We start from the raw sequence: 10,688 nt of genomic DNA on the forward strand, positions 1-10,688 counted from the left end.
TATCATTACTATACTTAGTTTGGACTCTTTCATTTGCAAATGATTAAGAATGAACCTGGCTTAATAAAAAAACTACAGGTGTGTCTCACAGAAACCAAGGGCGGGAATGTACCTGGGCCTCAGGATACCTCTGTCCTGGTCTGCACATTTGCTCTATTCTCCTCTCTCGGCTTTTTCTCTTCTCAGGTCCACGTCCTTGGTGGAGAAAACCCACCTCTCAGCTCCTAAGCTGACATATTGCAGATTCAGGTCCCTAAACAGAGACCCACACAAGTCTTTTTTCCTGGCCTTAATTTCGCGTTTCTGGGGAAAGACTCTGATGGACTCACCTTGAATCTGATGTCAGTCCTGCTCAGTCAGCTATGGCAGGGCTCAGGCATAGGTCAGGCATAGGTCACAGCTACACTATGGCCTCCTCTCCCTGGGGCCCACTTTATTGGTAGGGATGCTGGCAGAGAGGGAGGGCAGTCGGGTATGAGGGGTAGAAATCATCATGAGGTACAGATGCTATAAAAGGTACCTTCAAACTACTATGATGATGAACATGGGGCATTTAGAAATGTGAAGAAATGTATGAAATGTCCTTCTGTGGGAAAAAAAACCAAATATTGCATACATGTTGTAATCACAACTAGATTCACTTATAAATGTAAAGATTTATAGGGAACATAAAGAAATTGTCTTTATGTTGCAGTGATGATTTTTTTAATGCCCCTTGATTTAGTAACAAAACTTTGTTGCATGTGGAAAGCCTCTACAAGGATTAATAACCCTTGAGCCGTTGCCACCTAACACCTTAGCAAGGATTAGCTGACAACTGGCTTGAGAGCCAGGCCCCAGGGGACAGATCCAGGCCTGGGGAAGAGGAGGGAGGGAGAGAGCAGGGACGTGCTAAGGGCACTGGAGACAAGCTTCTTATTCCTCACAGTGTATGAATACTGTGACCGGACCCTCTCTTCCTGGAAAGGCAGATGCCTGGCTTAGAATTCTGAAGTCTCCATTGTATTTTCACAGGACATCAGTGAATTTCAGGCCGAAGACACGGCAGCTACCAGAAAACTCCTTTGGTAAATAAAAAGGCATCAGAAACATTGTGAAACGCACCACATGGTTTTCAGGGCAAGGCTGGTGCCAACTTCTAAAGACCCTACAGACTTCTAGAAACATTTCTGTAGAAACAAATATGCCCACGCTCACCCCAGCAGCTTCCGGGCCCATCTGGCACTCTGTCCCCGGGTCCCACCCCTGGACCCAGTGAGGATAACCCTGGAAATTCTCTCCATTTGGGCTTTGGCACCCTGCTTCCTCAGCCTGAATGTCAGTGTGCTGCTGCCCCTAGCGTTTCCCCCAGGGATTGGGCAGGACAGATGGTCACTGTCATGTTAAAGCCAAAGACTCATGAAGAAACTTTGAGAGCATTGTGAGAGCTTCACTCCTACCCCAGAGACAGACCCCTGAGACTCCGGCCTGGACAGTGCCCCAGGCTCTGAAATGCAGTGGGCAAATCACATCCACAGCCCGGGCTGCAGAGTAGAAAAATTGTTTTTGAAATTGCTCAAGTTGGCTGCCCTGAGACATTGCCCAAATGTTTCCTTAAACTCTGCTTTTATCTTCAGCAAAACTATATAAGGCCAAAGCTCCAGAGAAATTCACTGCCCCCTAAGGAGCGAGTATTCAAGGCCCAAGCATTAGAAGATCAAGCTAGAGACACTTCCCTTCTGTCTCCACAACTATTGTCTTTTTTTTTTAAAATTTTTATTGGAGTATAGTTGATTTACAATGCTGTGTTAGTTTCAGGTGTACAGCAAAGTGAATTAGTTATACATATATATATATCCACTCTTTCTTTAGATTCTTTTCCCATATAGGCCTTTACAGTGTATTGAGTAGAGGTCCCTGTGCTATACAGTAGGTCCTTATTAGTTATCTATTTTATATATAGTAGTGTGTATATGTCAATCCCAGTCTCCCAATTTATCCCTCCCCCACTTATCCCCTGGTAACCATAAGTCCACAGCTATTGTCTTAACTGAAACCCTTAATATCACCAACTTGTACAATTTCAGCAGTGTTTATCTGTAGCCTGAGGCCTCTGTGTCCTATGGAGTGTAGACCTGCAAAGTTATCTACGTAACACATTTATGAAAGAGTCATCCATTCAGTAAGGTCATCAATTAATTGAGCACCTACTCTGTGCCCAGGAGTGCACTAGGAGCTGAGTATAAAATGGTGAATAAGACTCAGTCTGGCCTCAAGGTGTCTACAGTCCATTAAGGAAAAAAGATACCTACAGAAGCAATGATAGTACAAGATGATAAATGATAAATGCTCGTGAGATTAAGGACGAAGAACTCAGTGCATCGACAGAAACTTAACAGGATCTTGAAGGGTCAGAGAAGGTTTCCGAGAGCAAAGACTAGATCTGAGGAGTCCTAAAGGCAATTAAGGATGTGGGCAGAGGAAGATGGGAAATAAAACGGTAGCCCTAGACCCTCCAGCCACAGCCTCTGACCCACCACATATCACGAAGCCCAGTGGTGAGCTGAGTTTGCCAAAGTAGCACAAGCCTATATGTCTCTGTGGAGAGCTGGATGGCGTGAGGAGCTGGACACTGAGAAATGAAAACAAAGGCTTTCCTTCTTCCAGGAATTATTACCAAATCTGACTTTCTGATTGGCGGTTTAGAGAACTTTCTGCCAGAACAAACTGGTCAAGTCAATCTGAATAATTCATCGAATATGTAGAATACCTACTGTGTGCCAGGGAGCAGGGGGAGTGGGATAAATAACTCCTGCAAGACCAGAGAGAGAAGAGAGGGGAGATGGGAAAGCGTCCGGGGTGGAGGCAAGAAGTAAAGGAAGAGGTACTGGGCAGGCCAGGCGACCCAGCTGCTGCTTACGAGTAGAAGCTCACCGGCTGATCTTTATCTGACGATTGTTGACTAGCAACCTCATCTCTGTCAAGATGAACAGGGATGGATACACTTGGAAGGAGGGATTCAACTCTGTATAATAAAGCACTTCTCGCTATTTGTCTCTGACGTGCTTCGAATGGGGGATAAATGCTCTGCGTATGGCACACCGTTGGAAGAGGATTTATAGGCAAGAAAAAAAGCTTAGATGACCCACTTAGATTTCTCCCTAGCCTGTACCTGAGATTTGACAAAGCTTACGTGAACTATGGAGGGAAGGAATCTTCAAAGGGGGTTCAGAGATTGAAGTTCCATGAGTATCTGCCCTAACACACAGAGTTAAGTCACAAGAAGATGTCAAACATGAAAAGGTGTCATTTCAGCTTTAAGAGTATTTGTGCACGTGCGTGCTTGTGTGTATGTGTGCACGCCTGCGTGTGTGAGCTCATGCGCGGGGGTGATTGCAGTCTGACTTTTGGTGAATTTAAGATCTCTGCTCGCTCTCACCTGGTTCAAGAGTAAAGGGGAGAGCTCTCTATTAGGCAGTTACACAACCACTCAGTCCATTCTTTGGAACCCCTTGTTTATAGGTTTTTAGAGCTTATAGAAATTAAATGAGAACCTATTTATTAGGAGGCTTAGGGTGTGCTTGGCATATTTATCAATGATGAGTAAAATAACCGTTTCAAATTTCTCATTGTACACATAAGGGAACTGAGGGACACAACAAGTTGAGATGAATTGTTCAAAATTCCGCTGCTGCTCATTCTTTCCTGTATAAATTCATGCAAATATTACTGAGTGCCTACCTCATGCTGGGCATTGTGTAGGATGCACCGGCAAGTGCAAGTATACTAGAAGGCAGTTATCCGGACTTCCAATCCAGTGCTCTCCTTTTATAACCTGGAATTTACGTTTTTGGTACTCTTTAAGTTAGAGGCATCAGCCTGCCTGCCATCTTTATGAGGGGCTGGGTAATCATGGAAGGGTGATCTAATCTCTAGATAGCAATCTGTACCTTCTCTCTGACTATGCAAGCATTTTGATCAAAGGCAAAACATGGAGGAAATATTTCGACCTCAACAGATACAACTATCATGAATTTTAGGGTTACAGCTTTTAAAACAATCAAGGTTGGCAGAATGGAGCAAATCAATGTGCAGTTTGCTCTTTTATCCTTTGAGATTACTGTCTGTTTTGTTACAGAGTCTAACTAGTTAACAAGCTTACATGCCTCTTTCACAAATTGTATTTTTAGGATGATGATCTCAAGCCATTAAAGTTTGGGTTAATGAAGTTATCTGTGGATCATTCCCAGGGAACTTTAAATCAGAGGACACAGATGTGTGGTCTCAGCCAAGGGTTATATTTGGTTTGGCTGGCAGAGTGTTGGCCCACACAGCAGTTTTTAAATTTTTGAATTGCTTCATAAGATTTAAAAATCAGGAGATTATTATATACAAGTTAAGATTCTAGCTTCTCCTACAAAATCAGAAGTTCTTGAAACACCAAGCCACAGTCTCACTCACTGACAGACAGCATGAATTGACAAGGGCTGTCTATGGGGTAGCCTTTTTAGACAGAAGAAACACTGGCCGCCGCCCACCTCACCCCTGCTCTCCTCTATAACTGCCTGACTCACTCAGACACATGCCAGGCCCTGCTGGCACTTGAGTTCATGACCTCTGCTTAGTATCAGGGGTCAAAATCTTTACAAAGCTCTGTGGAGGCTTCCAACCAATTTTCTCCAGGTGTTGAGTGCAAAATGATTTTGGTGATCGGTGGAGGTAGAGGAAAATATGCATTAATTCACTCAACAAACATTATTGTCTACTATGTTCCAGGTGTGTGCTAAGAATGAAAGAGTCTGAGATAAATAAGACTCAGTTCCTCCAGGAGCCCGTGGACTACTGAGGGAGAGAAACATGTACGTGATTAGAACAGTTTCTCCAAATGTTACGGTGAGTCACGGTAGCACAAAGGTGGGAACGACCAATTTTAATCAGGGGAATTTAAAGAATTTTAATAGAGAAAATAACTGAACTGAACGTTCAGGTTCCAACCAGGAAAACAGAAAACATTCTAAGTAAGGAAAATGGAGCGATTTCCTATTGTAAATTGCTAATCCAGGAATGGGTGATTTTAAAACATGGCCCCCAAGTTCTTTGACCTTTCTCCCATTGAGGGATGTGTCCCTGCCACCCCCGCTGCCAACCCTGTTTGAATCTGGGTGAACCTGTGACTGTTTCAGTGAACAGAGTAGGAGAGTGATGCTGTGTAACTTCAGAAGCTAGGACGCAACAGGGAGCCCCTGCTGGATGCTGGGTGGAACACTCGCGTTGGGAGCCCTGAGCCGCCGTGTAAGCGGGCTGACTGCTCCGAGGCTGTCATGCTGTGTCAGGCCCTGTGTGGGTGCTCTCGCTGGCAGTCCTCATCTTTGAGTCACCCCAGCCAGGGCGCAGACATGTGAGGAACTAACCTTCAGATGATTCTAGCTCCCAGGTGTCCTATGGCCACTGTAAAAAAAAAATCACCCCAAACTTAGTGGCTTTAAACACAAATTTCTTATCTTACAGTTCTGGAAGTCAGAAGTCTGAAATGGGTGTCACTGGGCTGACATCAAGGTATCAGTAGGACTATGTTGCTTTCTTGAGGCTGCAGGTGAGACTCTGTTGTCTTGCCTTTTACAGCTTCCGGAGGCTGCCTGCATTCCTTGCCTAGTGGCCTCTTCATCCGCAAAGCCAGCAAGGGGAGGTGGAGCCTTCTCACATCGCATCACTCTGACAGTGACAATCCTGCCTCCCTCTCCCACATTCAAAGGACCCTTGTAATTACATCGGGCCCACCCAGGTAATTAGGGTAATCTTCCCTGAAGGTCAGCGGTTAGGAAACTTCTTCTCCTTCTTGCCACGTCACATAACATGCCCTCAGGCTCTGGGGCTTAGGATGCGGACATCTTTGTGTGGGTCAATGATGCTGCCCTACCACAAGAACTTCCTGTGATGCTTAACTTTATAGATCAACTTGACTGGGCTAAGGGACGCCCAGAGAACTGCTGAAACAGTATTTCTGGGTGTATCTCTGAGAGTGTTTCTGGACAGGCTCAGCGTTTGAATCAGAGGACTGAGGAGAGAATTTCGCCCTCATTACTGCAGATGGGCATCCTTCAGTCTGTTGAGGGCCGGAACAGAACAAAAAGGTGGAGGAAGGGCACGTCCTCTGTCTCCGCTTAAGCTGAGACATCCAACTTCTCCCGCCCTTGGACATCAGTCCTCCTGGTTTTCGGGCTTTCAGGCTCAGATGGGGACTCACACCATTGCCTCTCCAGTTCTCAGGCCTTTGGACGTGGACTGAATTGTTCCGCCAGCTTTCCTGGGTCTCCAGCTTGCAGATGGCAGATCGTGGGACTTTCTGGTCTCCATAACGACGTAAGCCAATTCCTATAATAAATCTATCTATCTATCCATCTATCTATCTTATTGATTCTGTTTCTCTGGAGAACGCTGACTAGTACACTTATTATGTACCATTGTTTTAACATACTTCACTTAATCCTCACTACAACTCTGTGAGGTAGGTGTTATTACTGCCCCACTTTTGCAGATGAGAAGATTGAGATTCAGCGAGGATAATTGGCCCAAGGTCACACAGTAAATGGCAGGCTGGGGACTCCGTGCCAGGCCTGTCCAGCTCTGCTATTCATGTCTACAAACTCACCATGTTCTTCCTACCTCAAGACCTTTGTATACGCTCTTGCCTCTGTTTAGCACCCACTTTTCCCTTCGTCACCAGGGTACCTTCTACTCATCCATCAAATTCAACTCACATCAGGGGAGCCTTCTCTGTTACCACAGATGAGGCCAAGTAGTTCTGTTGGGTGTACCATAGTTATGCTTGATCACTTGTGTGCATTTCAGTCTTTTCTTAGAATTAAATCCCCAGTCTTTATCAGGGCCTTGAATCAACCAGCCCCTGGCCCTGTCCAGCCTCATCTCTCCTTCCACTGTCTCCCTTTGCTCTCCTCATTCCGGCTGTATTCACCTTCCTTCACCTGCTTGAACTCATCAAGCTCTTCCCGAGCTCAGGACCTTTGCACACATCTTTCCTCTAGCCCGGCTTTCCGGCTTCTTTGCTTGGGTAATTCCTCACCCTTCAGGTCCCAGCTTTACACAGGCCACTCAAAAGTAAGTTAGGGCCTGCGTTACGCCCTCTAATGGTCCCCTGTATTTCTCCTTTGTGGTGCTCATTGTGATTGTAATTATATGATTATTTGGGTTATTTCTGTGCTTAAAACCATCTCTGCCATGATACCAAACTCCACCGCTTCCGAGCATGTTTGGTAGCATCTCAGTGAGTACTAAATTAATTAAATAACAGTGTGTGAGCTTGTCCTGGCTGTGGATGTGAGGACATGGGAAACACTCAAATGACTTCTCTTTAGGGATACTGGAAAACTGGAAAGTGGCTTTGCCTCTAATGTTCAGAAGAAGTTCATGACTCTTCTTACCCCACTCTTTATGAACACCATTGGTCAAAATCAAAGACACTGGATGGACCACATTTCTTAAAGAAAGAGCCATGTAGGAAGAGGATAAATACACCTGTACTTGGGTAGCACCTCTTTTTTCTCAGCAGTCTTTCTTTCACGAGGCCAGCACTGATAAGCTCAGCCTGAAAAATAAACACATTAGGGAAGGTGGTCTAGACTAGTGACTCTCAATCATCAGTGTGCATCAGAATCACTCGGGCTTCATCTGGGTGTCATCCTGGAGATTTCCAATCAGTACTTTGCAGTGGAGTCAGGAAAATTACATTTCCAGCAAGCTCCCACCAGGAGGTTGGGTGCTGGTCTGGCTAGTTTTTGGACCACATTTTGAGAAGCAGTGGTGAAGCATTCTCAAACTTTGGCTTCATCACCTGAAGCCCAGGGTCACTGCACTAGGAGAGAGCCTGGAGCTCTGTATTTTTACCAGGTCACCAAAGTTTGAGAAGCACTGGCACTCAAACTTGGCTCTACATCGGAAGCACTGGGGAAGTTTTAAAGACCGCTAATGCCAGGGGCTCAGCCCTGGAGATTCTGATTCAATTGACCTGGAATCAGCCCGAGCATCAGAAGGTTTCAAAGTCCCTAAGTGATTTGAGTGCTTATGAAAGCTTGAGAACTCTTGGCCGAGAGCAGTCGTTCTCAAACTTTAATGGCCTCAGAGTCACACAAAGGGCCTTTTAAACCACAGAATGCTAGGCCGTGCCCTCCGTTCCTGATTCAGTAGGGTCTGTGTCGGGGCCTAGGAATGTGCATTCCTAACAAGTTTGCAGGTGTTGATGATGATGATGATCCAGGGACCACACTTTGAGAACCACTGATCTAGGGAAGGAAGACAGGGTAAGTTGACTGGGCCTGTGTTTCCGAGACTTGAGTGGGTATAGAAATCAGCAAAGATCTTATTATGATCTACATTCGGCTGTGGCAGGGTTGAGGGGTGGGGGTGGGGAATGAGGAGTTGCAAGATTCTACATTTTCTAACAAGATCCCAGGTGATGCCATTGCTGCTAGTCTACAGCCAATAAGCAAGACCTGAACTGTTTGGGTCCCAGTCCTGGGACAGCACAGAGCCCAAGCCAAGACAATGTTTCTAGCGATGCTTCCTTGGGCCATGCAATGGGCTTTGTGTCCACAGCCCCAGGTATGAAGAAAAAGATCCTTTGCACACCTTGTTCCCTCCCCGTATATTTCCCTCTGTGACTGCAGGGAAAGGAGTCTGACGGAGAGTAGGATTCACGTGTTCCTATGTCCCTGCCCCCCCTTCCCAAAACCATTTTAATGTCACATTATTTGCCACAAAACAATACAAATGACAGTTATTTGGGTCAGTTGCTTACCATTTTTGCCTAATTACCATGCAATAAAAAATTAGTCAAAACACATGTCAGATTAGCTTGTGTGAGCTTTATTTGATTACAATAACCTCCACTCTGTATGCTAACCTTCATGGCTGGTTACACATGTAAAATGGTTGTCTGCTCACAACTGCAAAACATCAGAGGGAACACTGGGCATTAGAGACATGGTAAATTATCCAATCTGTCGATTTCCTGCAGTAAGGAATGGTTAAAGCTGTGATTGCTAGTGTAGGGGGCCTGTCTATATTCCTACCCTCTTTACTTCCAATGTCCTAAACACGAGAGGTGGGTGGGGGAAGAGGAGAAGGAACAGGAAGAGAAAAAACGGGATTTAGATAAACGTGATAAATCTGTTCTATTACCTACGTTACACACTGGATGTGTTTAAAAGAAAAAAGAAAGAAAAAAAGACCAATCCAGAGCAATTGCTGCAAATCACACATCCCTGATTACATGGCAGTATTCCTGGTGGGAAAGCCAGAGTAGTGAAGGATGGATTTTAGCATGTACTATGCATTTATTTATGGTACAGCACATCATCAAACACTTCACAGGCTCTAAGCTGGCAAACCAGAGGCCTTTGAAGAGAAATAATGAGCTGAGAGGTTCACGACATGCTATTAAAAAGTTTGTGACTGGATTTGGAAAATCAGATGGGTCTCCAAGGAAAGGGACAATTTCTGAGCCATTGCACTTAGAATATTTTTTGAGCTCCAGAGCAGATATTTATGAGAAGAGAGAGTTGTTTTTGTCTCCAATCCAGGTTTTGACTCTGATGTACAGCAGGGAAGCCGCTTCGCACTGCAGACCTGAAGTTCTGGAACATCCATGATGTCACCTTTTTCTACTGATCTGCTACCACTGCACAGAGGCGCGCTATTAGCTCTGTGATGTTTTAGCTTAATTCTCCCATATGTGGGTTGCAATTGCAGCCAAAACAAAGTCGGCAGGGGATTTTACAGCCACTGAATTGCTCAAGGTGCTGCTGGCTCAGTGAGATCAGGTCAGGATGCATGCATTACGAGCGAAAAGACAAAGAGAAAGAAAAGGCACCAGGACAGTGGGATTTCCGGTTGCCTGGTGTGTGATTTCCAAATCAAGCCTTTGGTCTTCCAGTCAATGACTTGATGCTCTGGGTTTTCACCTTTGAGATTTTCAGTGCTTCTCTGGCAGATGTGATGGGAGAAAGCACCCTGTTCTGAGTGGTGAACTGTGGATGGAATCCCTCTCACTGAATTAGAAAGGAGACATTTTAGGATATGAGCTCATGAAAGAGAAGAGTTTTGAAATGGAAAAAAAAAAAAAAGTACACACACACACACACACACACACACCACAGTAACACATAACTAGGCCAGCACAGGATGCATTTGTGGTTAAGCCATCTTTCCCATTGCAGATGACACTTTAACGCTTTGATTCCCAGAGTCCTCCTGCACACACCCAGCAGGAAAAGATGCCTCGGCAGCTGCCACCCTAAAGCCAGGCTGCGCCAGAGATGGAAGGAGGAAGGTCTGGCTGCACATGATCACCAAAGCCTTCAACTTGAGATCAGTCTGTGACTCCTTCTCTTCTCCCCACCGGCAATGTCGTGACATAAATGCGGAACCCTCGCTCCCAGAAGATCTTCCGAATAGAACGAACGATGGGACAGAGCAATCACAGCAGGAAAGACTACTTGTGATCATTAGGGGAAAAAAAGGGGGGGAGTGGGGTGGGTAAACTGTTAGGCTAATCAAAAGCAAATAACTGTTGTTTTTTCTTCAGCTGTCTTCGCAAAAGTCACAAGGATGATGGTACATTTTCAAGCCTGCTCCAGCCAAACTCTGAAATATGCAAGTATTGGTTTCGTATGCGCAAAGCTGCTCTTTTTTTT

The 10,688-nt window shown here is 45.3% G+C and overlaps 1 protein-coding gene across 2 annotated transcripts in view; it reads left to right on the top strand.

The window, feature by feature from the left end:
- Window positions 1-10,400, top strand: part of RNLS (renalase, FAD dependent amine oxidase) — a 307,477-nt gene extending 297,077 nt beyond the window's left edge. Inside the window, exons 6-8 of one of the 2 annotated variants that reach the window (XR_005016864.1) lie at window positions 4,756-4,872; window positions 5,488-6,339; window positions 10,239-10,400. The gene's annotated coding sequence lies outside the window, so the exon portion shown is untranslated. Of the gene's footprint in view, window positions 1-4,755; window positions 4,873-5,487; window positions 6,340-9,575; window positions 9,661-10,238 lie in introns of those variants that run through there. The other variant, XR_005016863.1, reaches the window with a different exon arrangement.
- The last annotated feature ends 288 nt before the right edge of the window (window positions 10,401-10,688 follow it).

The sequence above is a fragment of the Balaenoptera musculus genome, chromosome 16, assembly GCF_009873245.2.
Source record: "Balaenoptera musculus isolate JJ_BM4_2016_0621 chromosome 16, mBalMus1.pri.v3, whole genome shotgun sequence".
NCBI lineage: Eukaryota > Metazoa > Chordata > Mammalia > Artiodactyla > Balaenopteridae > Balaenoptera > Balaenoptera musculus.